The sequence below is a fragment of the Myotis lucifugus genome, unplaced genomic scaffold, assembly GCF_000147115.1.
Source record: "Myotis lucifugus unplaced genomic scaffold, Myoluc2.0 scaffold_86, whole genome shotgun sequence".
NCBI classification, from domain to species: Eukaryota; Metazoa; Chordata; class Mammalia; order Chiroptera; family Vespertilionidae; genus Myotis; species Myotis lucifugus.
The window spans coordinates 1,935,425-1,948,927 of NW_005871134.1; the positions used below are offsets into that span (position 1 = coordinate 1,935,425).

The 13,503-nt window shown below is 48.4% G+C and overlaps 1 protein-coding gene across 1 annotated transcript in view; it reads right to left on the minus strand.

Moving 5' to 3' along the window:
- The window catches only part of TENM4 (teneurin transmembrane protein 4), a 198,082-nt gene that overhangs the window by 81,615 nt on the left and 102,964 nt on the right, over nt 1–13,503 (minus strand).

Genomic DNA, 13,503 nt, shown 5'->3' on the forward strand with positions numbered 1-13,503 from the left:
CCCGCATCTCCGGTGACTACAAGTAAAGCATGGGATATTGCTCTCTGAAGACTTTTGTTAGATAAAAAAAATGAAGCAAGTCACTGAAACTCAGAGAGAAAAGACTTGCTCCAAGGTCAGACAGCAAAGAACTCAATTGGTTGAGCTGACACTCAACGCTAGGACTTCTTACTTCTAGGTCCTTATTCTTACTACTGTTATATATCTGTAGTCACTAAAATTCACTTTAATGTCATAAAAAACAACTGGGTACCTACTAAATTGCTAGGCACTGTGTTAGGTGCTGGGGGTTTCAGAAATGCATGCAATGCAGCCCCCAGTTGCTGGCTGGAGCTCACCAAAGCCAATGTGAAATCCTGAGTGTAGTTGTCTCTGACACTAGTGAGTCAACACATGAGCTTGGCATATGTCAGGCAGCTGGGATACAAAACAGGCAATTAGGCTGGACGAACTCTGCCAGGAACGAGTGCTTGTGCCAGGCCAAGAGGGGCATCAAGCATGCTGGCATTAGTCCAGTCATGCACTCAGGGTCTGACTGAGGGCCATGCTGATGCCAAGGAGGGGGAAGGTCAGCCTGGTTGCTTCCTGAGGGCAGTGGCCAGGTTTGGGATCAAGACACGACACTGCTGGAGAGACAAAACCCCTGCGAAACAGAATCAAGCAAATAACCCAACCTTAGCTGTCAGTCAGGGAGAAGTGGTAGGAGTGTGGTGAAAAGGGCCCTGGGCAGGGTGGCCATTCTAACTGCATGACCTTGGAGAGTCCTCTGACCTCCCTGGGCCTGCATTCTCTCCTCTGTCAATGCAGGCTGAAGTTTTTCACAGCTGGATGTAAAATAGAATCCAACGCATATATAAGAATGGATAACGGCTTTAATCTGGCGCCACTCAATCTAGCTCAAGTAGTTCTGCTACATGCTTTAGAATGTTGATGGAGCTCATACAATGCTTATACTTATCTCTAACTTGTTTCCTCTCTCTGGAACCTTCCACCTGCCCTGTTCACAACTGACAACTGCCTAGGCCAGTGATGGCGAACCTTTTGAGCTCGGCGTGTCAGCATTTTGAAAAACCCTAACTTAACTCTGGTGCCGTGTCACATATAGAATTTTTTTGATATTTGCAACCACAGTAAAACAAAGATTTATATTTTTGATATTTATTTTATATATTTAAATGCCATTTAACAAAGAAAAATCAACCAAAAAAAATGAGTTTTCCTGTCATAGGTTCGCCATCACTGGCCTAGGCTCACCCTCAGCACCCACCTGGAGCATTCTCCAAATGGTACTCAGCACTCCTGGCCCTCGGGGCTCCTCTGCAGAAACGCTGAGTGCTGTCACATATCAGACAACCTTCCCCCCAGCAGACCCTGAGCTCCCTGGAGTCAGGACCACATCTCCCTCACTGCTGTGATCCTCGCATTGAGTGTGGCTGATGCCCATTTCTGAGTGGGCAAAAGAAAGCCTCCACCCAAACAAGGGTTTGCCCTGGAATTTGAAAACAAGGTACAGAGTAAGCTCTTGATAAGTTATTTACTGAAGGAATAAAGAGCTGATGTGTTTCTGTAAGGTGATGCCAGAGAACTTGGAGTAACTTGACCTTGGCAGGGTTATGGCTAAATAGGGAACTGAGGGCTGAGGGGCTGGGCCTTTCTAACTGCTCTGCCCCAGCTGCCTTGCAAAGCTTGGCTCCTGCCCTCGGAGTCCCGCCGGCCTCCGCTCGCAGACCTCCTACTTTGATTCTGTAGCCCCCTCATCTGTACCTCTTTTTTGAAAAATTAAAAACAAAACAAACCAACTGTCAGAAATTAAGTTACATTTGTTATTCAAGTGTATATTATACAAACAGATAAAGGAAGGTGAAGGGAGAAAAACTGCAGCTTTAACTTCTTTTATTAAATGAACACTGCTAAGGAAACTTGTATTCAGGAGATTAGAATAATCATTTGGGATCTAGGCAGCAAAAAGATCTTCAGTCCTTCTCTGCCTTAAAATATTTGCTACTCTCTGCCACTCCTGGCTATGCAAATCACTCCTCTGCATTACCCATTTTAAGCAGATTTATATGCCTGACCTGCACCAACCCTTAACCTGTTTTCTGCTAACTCATGCTGACTGACGGGATCTTTCCAGCATCTACCACACTTTACCCGACGTCTTGTGGGAACCTCATTTAGGCCCAAATAACAAGTCCCACCTCATGGCCTGTCAATCCACCCCCATCCAGAAGGTTCCTAGCGGAAGCCTGACCCAGTCCACTCTGCAGCCTTCAAGACCTTCTTTCGAGCCCGGCCACACAAGCTGCTCTGCAGCTCCCTCTCTCGCCTTCCATTCCAGAGCTCTGCCTCCATTTCCTTAACCAGCTTTTCCATACTCACACTCTTGGGAACCCACTAGTCATGCCCTGTAAGAGACCTTCCTGACCATCTCTTCCAAACTTCTCACTGTAGAGGTGAGAAAACAACGTCCACACATGGAATGGACTTGCCCATCTTGCAGGATTTGCTGAGGAGCCAGATTCAAATTAAGGATGCATCATTTAGTATCTGTGAGAACCCGGGAAAGTCACCCCACCTCTCAAACTACTCACCGCCTGACACAGCACACTACTAAACAGCTCTGATCACCCACGCCTGTGGGCAACCTCTTCTGCATGCTGATGCTCTGGGCTGAGTCCTCTCCCCCAGGAGCCCTCTGACATTCTTTCTGCTGGCTGACAAAGGTGCACACAGAAGCAGAGCCCTTGACTGTTTATAACACTATATTTCCAGAGGTGTGAGCCCACTGGTGTGGCACAGCAGAAATAGAACCAAGAGGATGGCTGGTAGAGATCATTTTGGAGGGGCAAGGCTCCTGACCCTGGATGGTAGGGATGGCCAGGCCTGGGGAACATGGCTCAGGAACACGTGCCTGGGGCCATGGAAGGTGTATATGTCTAGAGAGGCTGTGCTCTGTGCTATGCAGCCAGAGGCCTGCTTCTAGGAAGACTTCTCAGGAGTTGGTTTGTGCTATTAGAAAAACTCCAGGCAGCTCTGCTTAACTGTGACTCCAGACATAGTCTCTCAGTGGACAAGTTCATCCATGACTGAGTGTCCTGTCTCTGGTCAGAGTGTAGGACAGGTGCTGCTTCACCCGGAAGGGAGAGACTAGGATGGACCACAATGAGACCTGCTTCCGGGTAGGGCTGAAGCTGGGCAGAGACGCAGAAAGGGGCCTGAAGCATGTCCAGCTCACAGGCTGATCTCAGGTGTGTAGCAATACACAGGTGGCAATTGAGGGAAACAGTCATTCAAGGGATAAGGAGGAGGATTGACAGGGGCAACAGGCATGGTGTGGAAGCTCCAAGGGCAGCTGGATGTGGACATCCCGTGTGTCACCAGGGAATGATGCCCAGGTTCCTAAGAAGAAAAGGGATGGAGCTCCAGACCCAGATATGGCAGGGGTGGAACCCTGGCAAGAGAAGGTAAGGTAAGACTTGATTCCTTAGGTGGCAGGGGTGCCAGGCTACTTAGGCAAAGAAGATGAGGCTGGGATTCTGGAACAAGACAGACATCCATTTGGCAGAGCTGGCAAGCAAAGGGTGAGAATGAGGAACAGTTGAAGGACTTGAGGCTGTTGGGGTTGCTCTAAACCCTTCTCTTAAGATTGGGGTTGGTTATAGAGGCCTGCAGGCTGGACTCACAGGGTCGAGTCTCATGGACCCACAGTGGAGGTGGAGCAGGGGAGGCAGACTTTTCCCCTCTGCCAGAATACTGCCCAGAGGTAGCATCTCCCCACATCACAGCCCCTCACTGTGGAATTCACTTAGTCAACTCTTAATGCCTCCAGGCTTTGACTGGAGGGCCCTTTGGACTCACTGCGGAGGCGTTTGGTAAGTCCTCACCCAATATTCTCCAGAAAGGACAACGTTAGTAATGCGATGCGTGGCTCTCCAACATTTTAACTTCTTATTACTAGACATTTATCAGTGTTGGGTAGAAACACAGGAAGTCCCTGACCTTGAACACTGCAATCACTGCTTGAGAGAACCCTCACTTAGGACCCCAGGATCTCCAGGACTCGAGCTCTGTCACCACCTTGCTGAGCCAGGAGCTTACTCTGGGTTAAAGCTTCCTCTTTTACCACAAAGAGTTGATGACCTCAAAGGTCCATTCGCCTCTGCCTGCCATGGTGTGGGACATTTGCATCAATTATATAACTATGCTAATATTTCAGGCTAAGATTCTCAATTTCATCCCAGTTCTCATGGTGACACTAAAACCTATACGAATATTGATGCCATTGTTAATGCTAACACTGACTCTTGCTGTTAGCAGTAACAGCTACTAACAATTATTAAATGCTTATTACCCTGACATGTGTTTTACATCTTGTTCAATCCTTAGACATTCCCATGAGGTATGGATTATTATCCTCATCTGACTGATGAGGAAAATGAGGCACAGAGAGTTAAGACAGTTGTCCTAGGTCACACAGCTAGCAAAGGGTGGGGCTAAGATTCAAGCCAAGTCTACCTGCCTTTGAGGCAGTGCTCTGAAGGAAGCACTGAGACCTACTGCACATTAGCTTTTGTGGTTTTTGTTGTTTGTTGTTTTTGTGTGCAGTATTAGAGAGAAAGTCAGGGCCACCTGGGGTTGTAGTGTTGTAGCAGCACCATGCTGTCAAAATTTCTGAACTGACGATGCTGAGATGGGAATATAAAGGGCCTAAAAGAGAAGAACCGAGGCCCAGCACATGGGATCCAGGGCCAATCGGCGTGGCTCTGTATGCTGGCTCTGCCACTTACAAGCTCTATGTCCTTGGCCAGGTTACCCAACTTCACTGTGCCTCAGTTTCATATCTGTAAAAGGGGGGTGGTGAAGTCCCTATGTCATCTGGTTTGGGGGAGACGTAGAGGCGTTAGTCCTTATGAAACTTACAAAGCATTTGGAACAACGCCTTACACATGGGCCATCCTTGGGAAATGCTGGCTGTTATTACTGAATGTATGCTATGTGCCAGCCACTGGGCTTTGGGGTAATTTATCTCATCTAATCTTCCCAACCACCTGCAGGGTGGGAATTAGTAAGTCCACGTTACAGATGAAGAAACTGAGCAAGCTCTCCCGCCTAAGGCCACTTGCTCTAACTTGCCCCGGGATTTGAATGCAGGCTCTCTCCTCTAAACCCCGAGTGGTTCCAGCTCCAGCACAGCATCCTCTGCCAACGCTTCCTGTGATGGACAGCTACGAACAAGCTCAAGCTACAGAGCAAACAGAGATTACAATTCGTCTTTGAAATCAATAAAGGGACGATCAAGTGGCAGAGGAGGAGTTGTTAGCTGCTCATCGGGATGATGTGAGAAGTTGCTGCCTGCATCCTGAATTAAATCCACCTCGTTGCTTTATCATCATAAAGATTCATTTCAATGTGGGGAGGGATTTTTAAAAAACCAACATGAATAATATATGATGGTTGGCATTTTGGAGGAAGCAGGATCCATACCTTCTTCCATCTTCCATCAGGGTAATTTATCATTGTCTTTCTCTTAGCCCCCCTCCCCGTTTTAAACTGGTGGGGTAGCCTGTCAGCTCAGCTTGTACTGAAAACGCAGGAGTATAATTCAATAATAAATTCGCTCAGAGGCCAGCTGTCAGGAAGCTGGTGTTTATTTGAACTCCATTAGATGCTCTCTCCCGCTCAGCCTCTCTGAGGGCTATCTGAGGCCGGGGGCGGGGGTGTGGGTGAGGGGGGGTGTGGAGGGTGGGAGGTGGAGTGGCAAGCAAATGCTTTTCTGTAACTGCTCTGCCACTGACAATTGTATGTGTCTTCAGATCGGCAGTGGGCTGATAAAAAATTATATTGCATTCATAATCTTTTATCCCTCCTTTCCATTATTTTGTTCCTCTTGTAAACAGTTGTTTTAAAAATCCCTGAATATTCTGTGCCTTCACAAAGGGTCTGAAAGAAACTCTGAAGACTTATGAGACACCCAGGTGACTTCCCTTCTGCTTACAGCCAGTGTGAAGTCCTAGAGGAGATGAAATGCTCTGATCTGGTGAGTGAACAGTGAGGGGGCATAGCTTTTCTCTGTTCCTGCTCCAAACCACCTTTCCGGCCTCACAGTTTCTTATGCTCTTCCTTCGCCCACATGTTTCCCCCTGCGCGCCGAGATCATATACTCCAGTTTCCTAAGACCATCTTGATTTCAAATGTTAGAGCATGTCTGTTGACTTCTGATTGGTAAAATAATATCACCATAATTATGTTCTAACCACATTCTCTGAGTATCCTGGAAAGTTATGCTGGTTCCTCAGTCTAGAATGCATTTTTAAGTACTATTCAACTGAAACCCATATACAGCCTATGCAGTAGTATGTACACACATAGACATAGACACACACACACACACACACACACACATGCATGCACAAAACCAAAACAAGTTTCATGAAGTACATATCCATTTTACAGTTTTACACTAATATTTTCCATCTCGTTGTTTCCAATTCCATTTAAATTTACTTCTATTAAAAACAGAATTTCAACACACTAAATTGATTTTATGATGCACTCATGGGATATTGTGACCTGAAGTTGGATAAATTCCTCATCTGAGGATATGTTTCTATTGATTCCACAAAGAGAGGAAGGGAGAGAGAGAGAAACATCAATGTGGGAAAGAAACATTGATCAGTTGCCTCCCGTACGCACCCTGAATGGGGATTGAACCTTGAACCCATAACCTAGGGTATGTGCTTGGACCGGGAATTGAACCTGCAACCTTTTGGTGCATGGATGCCGCTCCAACCAACTGGGGTAGGATGAATAATATTTTAGTGGCCAACCCTCCTCATTGAAATCTCTGTCTCAGGCCAAAGGCCATCTCCTACCAGAAGTCTTCATTCATTAGTTCATTTGCTTGTTTGTTCATTCCTTTACAAAAGCAAACATTTACTGTTGCCTACCCTGAGCCAGGTCCTGTGTCTGGTGCTGCAGACACAGAGAGGCACCAGATGCAGTGCCTGTGGTGTGTGGAGCTCAGGGACATGGATCTACAGTGGGAGTGATAGCCCACCTTGAACTCTCAGAACACTGTCTTCACTTCTCTTCAGACACCTAGCAGTGGCTGACTGGATGACTCACTGACTCATTCTCCCATTCACTGTGGCTTAGTCTGTACCAACCCCCATGCTAGGCACTAGGGGTTCAATGCCTAACAAGGCTTGGGACACACAAAGAGCCTGTCATGTAATGGGGTACAGATGCTTACTTTCTTCTTTCAGGCCCAGAGCAGAGTAGGTGCTGACCAGTATTCCCCAAACAGAGCCTGTGTTCTGTGGGCACCTTGTCCCTCTCTGAGCCTGCCCATGGGATCTGACCTTCTGTACAGTATATGATCCTCAGCCTCCTCTGGGATGAATGCTCTGGTCACCCATCCCTCCTTTTTCTAAAATCCCCCTGACTTATTGAGTCTTTTCTCTTTGGGTTCAGTGTGTCATGTCAGCTGACTTTCATAACAGTTTGTTCTCACCCAACTACTAGCCTGAGTGAGCTGATAACCTGCTATGTGTAAGGGAGCCCAGAAAGACTTTGCCGGAAGCCAATTCTAGCATGTCAGAATTTCAAGAGTTTCATCGAAAGGTTGATAGAACTTGGGGACTCAACAAGGGCTGAGTCACATATGTTATCACCTGTTGGGAATGGCTAAAGGCATTTCTCCAAACCTGAAAAGGGAAGATTGTTTGCTGCCAGACAGCTCAGGGCATCTTAATCTACATGTTATTGCCTCCTACTGGCCAAACACCTGAACAGGTGTAGGCTAATTCTCCCCATTCCGACAATGTCTCTGTATACGAAACCCTGACCCTTTGAAGTGTATATCTCTGCCTCACCTCAGGACAAATTGTGTTAATAAAAAGCATGGGATCCTGAGACGAGGAGATCTTAGTTCCTTTTAGCTAAGCTCCTCTGACCCCCATATGCCTTTCAAAATTATATTTCATCTCTGGACTCTTTAAGTTACACATGGCCCCTTCTCCAGATTTCCTGAACCCTTCTAATGCCGGAACAAGAACCCCGGCAGACTTGACAACCTCACATCACTGCTCTCACAATAGTGTCCTCAAACATATCCTGAACTGATGTTCAATAACTTGGGGGTGGCTCTTTTGTCAGAACTTCTTCCCATAATTGGCTAACCTGCCCCTCATTGGTAAGCCACAATTGTTCACTGAAGTGATGTGGCTGTCCCCTGCTCAGCCCCTTCACCCAGCCAGTCCTTCCTAAGAGAAGAGATACTACCAAAGCTGTATAATGGGGAAAGAGCTGCCTTGGGTGCTTTGAGGAGGAAATGTCCTATGCTGCCCTCTTCCAGCTGTCTGACCCCACGCTCCACAGTCTGGATTCTGTTATCTGTCCTCCATCTATGGACAATCTAGTTGGGGACCCTTCCCATCCCACTCAAGTTTCAAGAGAGGGCACTCCAGGTGAGGGACAGGTGGCAGGTGGGGTCCAGACATCCAGGCCAGGAAGGAAAGATGGCAATCCAACTACCTAATCTGGTGATGGTGGTTCCTATGCCTATGATGTTCTCTCCTACTTTAGACCTACTTTAGATCAGTTGCAGTCTTTCTCATCTCCATCACTTTATGTGGAGTTGAGGACAGCCACACAGAATGTCAGATAGGGCTACTGTATTCATTAAACTTGTATTGAACACCTGCTTTGGGCCAGGCATAGTCCCGAGCTCCGGGGACACAGATGAACCAGACAGTGTTTCTGAGGGACGCCTTCCTCACTCTGAGTCCATCTGGCAGCCCTTTTGCTTCAGTTCTGAGTCAAGCTCTATGCTTTCTTCTACGGCAGCGGTTCTCAACCTGTGGGTCGCAACCCCTTTGGCGGTCCAACAACCCTTTCCACAGGGGTCGCCTAAGACCATCCTGCATATCAGATATTTACATTACAATTCATAACAGTAGCAACATTACAGTTATGAAGTAGCAACGAAAATAATTTTATGGTTGGGTCACAACATGAGGAACTGTATTTAAAGGGCCAGAAGGTTGAGAACCACTGCTCTATGGGGTGCAGCCCAGCCCAGAGCCCATTCTGCATGGCTGGGGCCCTCACACCCTGGGGAGCTGCTCGCATCTTTTCCCGAGGGCCACCCCTGCTCCTGTATCTCTGCCACCAGCGGGGATGCTGCGCAGAAGCATAGGGAGCCCCCTCCCTGAGTCAGACACACAGCTGCGAGTCTGCAGAGTGAAGGAGCTGTACTTCTGGGCTTGCCTTGCCTTGCTGGGCTCAGACATGCTGCTGGGTTTCTGGTTGACAGACTGCTTCTTGGAGCCTGTTAAACAGACTCCCATTCAGACTATACAAATTGCAGCACAGCATATGAGGTGCAGAAGGGTATGGGGTTTTCTGTCAGTCACAGGCCTTGTTAGTGTTATATACAGGCACCAAGTCAAGTCTGTGTGTCCCTCAGAAATCCCACTCCCTGGGAAAGTGCCACTGGATTCCTCCCTAATGAGGATCCCCTGACAGCCAGCTGGCATGCTGCTGCCTTCCCCTTCCCCAAACAAGGACTGGACAGTCGGAACCGGTTCCTCTCAGGGTGGCTGCTGGACTTTCCTGGAGCACAGGTTACTTTCAAGTTTCGCTTCCAATTAAGGAAGTGGAGGTGGAAGCTCTCTGCAACATCACACCATCACCTTCCTCCTAATCACCAACTTCGATATATATAAAAAAACAGGTAATATGCAAATTAGCTGGGCGTCATGCCAGGCTGGAGGAGGCTGCATCACGACAGCTCAGGAGGAGCTGCGCGCACAGATGGGCGGGAGGGGACTGTGTGCCGCCCCCACCCCAGCGGACACACAGACACCAGGGGTGGAAGAGCACGCCCTCATCCCATTGGACACACAGACACCAGGGGTGGGGGTGCGGCGCGGCTCGGAGCACGCCCCGTGTGGGTGGCGGCAGTGGCCGGAGCAAAGCAGCCCCGGTCCCAGATACCTGGCGGCGGCTGGAGCAAAGCAGCCTGGGTCCTGGGTGCCAGAGGGAAACCTGTGCCAGCAGCCAGGGGAAGGAAGGCCTATTCTTGCACGAATCTTCGTGCATTGGGCCTCTAGTTATCTTATAACTAGCAAGCATTCTGTGGGTGGCCAGCACTAGATTGAGATTTTATGTACATTTTTTTTCCATTTAATTCTCATGGCGACCCTGCAAAACAGACATTACCACCCCACTCTTACTGATGAGGAAAGTAGAGCTCAGAGAAGTTAAGGAATTTTCCCAAGGTCACATAGCCAGAAAGTGGATGCAACTGACTTTAAATCCAGCTCTGCCTCATTTCAAAGCCTGTACTGTTTTCACTAGGCCAGGCTGCTGCCATAAAAGCCACCATTTACTGATCACATGTGTACCTAGCCCTGTGCCAGGTGCTTTATTTCGGGTAATGCTTTCAATGGCTCTTATGAATAGTCGCTGTTCTTGCCAATTTATCACTGGAGGCAGGTGAACAAAGGTTAACTCATTTCCCTGATGCCACACAGAGCTAGTGGGAGGTAAAGCCAGGACTCAAACTCTGGGCACTTTCTGTCACTCCACATTCTTCACCTGCGAGGAAAGAAAGTAATAATCCAAACTTGGTAACTGATTTCACTGTATCCCAACTATGCAAATAAGCACTGTATTTCTGGCCCAGATTGAGGCCACGGGATATGGAGGTGGTAGTCCACGGAGAAAAGCATCTGCTGTCTCCTGGGCTTGTTTTCCAAGAAAATCTATTTGGGGATACTTGGTAGTGATGGGCAGCTGTTTCCTTTGAATCTAGATCAGTGAGGAGCAGGGATATAATGACTCAGGAAAATTTAGGTAAAAAGAATTTTTATAGTAACATTTGGAAGCTTCCATTATCCATTCATTTGCAGAGCACATACTAGAGTCCAGTATTATAGGTTTGAGGAGTTGAATGGTGTCTTCTTTGAATACATCTGTAATTTAACTGAAGGTGACAGATATAGAAATAATGTTACTAATCTGTAATGTGATTTTCAGTAGATGATTTAACCTCTCCGGACTCTGGAACCACAGTATAAAATTAAGTAAACCAGATAATGTATCCATCCATCCTCCTTCCTACCGCCCCTCCCCTTATCCCTCCCTCTCTCCTTCCTTCCTTCCATTTCTTCATTGTTCAAGGTAATATCTATGCATATTTGTCTTGAGCATATTTGGCATATGAAGCCCTTTGCCCAGAGCTGTGCACCCAGAGAGGCAGACCCAGGCTCGGAGGCACAAGTTGGCCTGACTCTGAGGCCTATACTGCCCTCCCGCTGAGAGGTCAGTTTCTCTCAGTGCAGGTTTCCCACATTCCCCACTAGACAGGCTCCTTAAGGCAAGCGAGACCTGCTGGAGCCACACTACTGAGGTCCCTGTGCAGGTCCCACAGTTATTCTCCGCACACAAGCAGCAGGCATGGCCAGTGACCAGAGGACACACAGGGGTGCATGGTCCCTGCTGGCACTGGCCAGGTTGGCATGGTGAGGGCATCCCACAAGCAGAACAGCCACTGGAAGCCAACCAGCCCTAAACAGATTCCATAACGGGTCCAGTAAAGAAAGGCTGAGTAAGTAGTATTCCCTTGGCTGGAATAATATTTACATCTCCAGTTGACTGAAAGGACTCATGCCATGGGAAGGCCCACAGCATACATACAAAACCACACAGCTGGGTGAGAGAGCCAAAAGCTTCTGACCCAGAGACAAAGGCAGCATTTCTGGCCAACATAAAGGAAGAGGGGTTTCCTCGCTCTAGTGCTGCCCCTGATTCTGCCGCTTGACCAGCTTGTGAATTTGGGAAGGTCACTGAACCTCTCAAGGGTAGGTTGAAGGATTTGGACTATGAAGTGCTTTCATCTCTAAAAAAGTTCCTTTGAAAGCTTTTACACACTTGCGTCATGCCCCTCTGTCTGGGCTCAGAGCACTTCCCCACTTCTCTTCCTGGTCTTGTCATTGTTCCTGTGAGAAAGGGCAGGGCTGGGAAAATCCTGGGCCCTGCAGTCCACTAGGCCCTGGTGCAAATCTGGCTCCATCATGGCCCAGCAGCGAGGCCTTCTTCTTGAAGTCCCAGTTACACTCTGGGGGTGATAATACCACTTACCGGGGGCAGCTCCCCTGATTCCTTCTTAGGTCCCGGCTCTTCTCCCCTCACTCATTCTCCTTGAGCAAACTTTGTGTGCTCGTGATCAACTCCTGCGTGTTTCTTGATAGCTCTCAAATCAAGATCTACAGCCTTACCTAACCACTGCATGAGCTGCAGACTTGCTGATGAACTATAGACATGTCCTCTTGTGTGCCCTATGGTGGTGTGTCCCTTCCTTGCCCTTAGGGTGCTCAGGTGGAGCACCCAATCCTGCTCAGCTCTCAGGTCCCTGGTGAGGGTACCGCCATCGACCTGGGCATCTGAGTAAGAGACTCCTCGCTCTAGCATCTCTCAGACCCAACCCATGACTAAGCCCTCCCGATTTCCCCTTTTAAACAAAACTTGAGGCTGTCCTTCACCATTCCCACCCCTCATCACCACCGCATTATCCACTCAGGGCAGGAACTCCCAGCACAGAAGTCATGAACGTAGAAGGTACAGAGTCTGTGAGTGCTCAGTTGAACTGAGCAGACTTTAGAGAAACCTCTGCATCTATGAGGCATTACTACATTGGAAGACATTCAAAAGAAATTACTATAAATCCCCCCTTTTTGGATACATTTTCCTAGTTCACAGACCCTGATCTGTGGGTGAAGAATAGAGAGCAATCTTTTGCTGGCTCTTGTGCCCTTTCATGCTCCTGGGTCTTTGCATGTTCCCTCTCCCTGGTCACCCTCTCCCTCCAGCTAGTTCCCATCTTTAAGATGCAGTTCTTAAGTAATGGCCTTCCCCCTACCCAGGAGCACCTCCTTTATGATCTCAGAGTTGCCTGGGGGCATATTTCTGGCTTCTCACACTGGAACCGTCTCTTTTTTATGCCCCTAGTAAGTGGACTTGGAATGGCCAATGAACAGGGCTGTATTCTATTCATCTCTCTGATTCTAGCACAGGGCCTGCAGAGAGGAGATCCCAGGAAAAAACTGCCCAATGGCTGACACAATTAAAACTTGTGAAAGAATGCGCGGGCACATGGCCTGGGACCCCAGCGGGTGGACCCACCGCAGCCTGACAAGCCTCTGGACACCAGCTCTGACGGTGAGCAGTGTTAGAGCCTTTCAGCTCGTCTGGGACTGCAGACTCAGGGATGGCGGCCTGCAGAGTGGGTATTGATCCTAGATTCCCCCTGGACCACTGATTTCTCATTCTCCCCATCCATCACCCAGCAGGAACAACAAAACTTTGCTCATCAAAAATGCCAAATGCCTTGGAGAGTGTACCTTCTAAATGCGGCCATCTGAGGCCGCTACTCCGCCACCCTCCCCTGACATTCCATCAATAGCCTTTGATGGCCACCCCTCCTGGCCTCCTCCCACC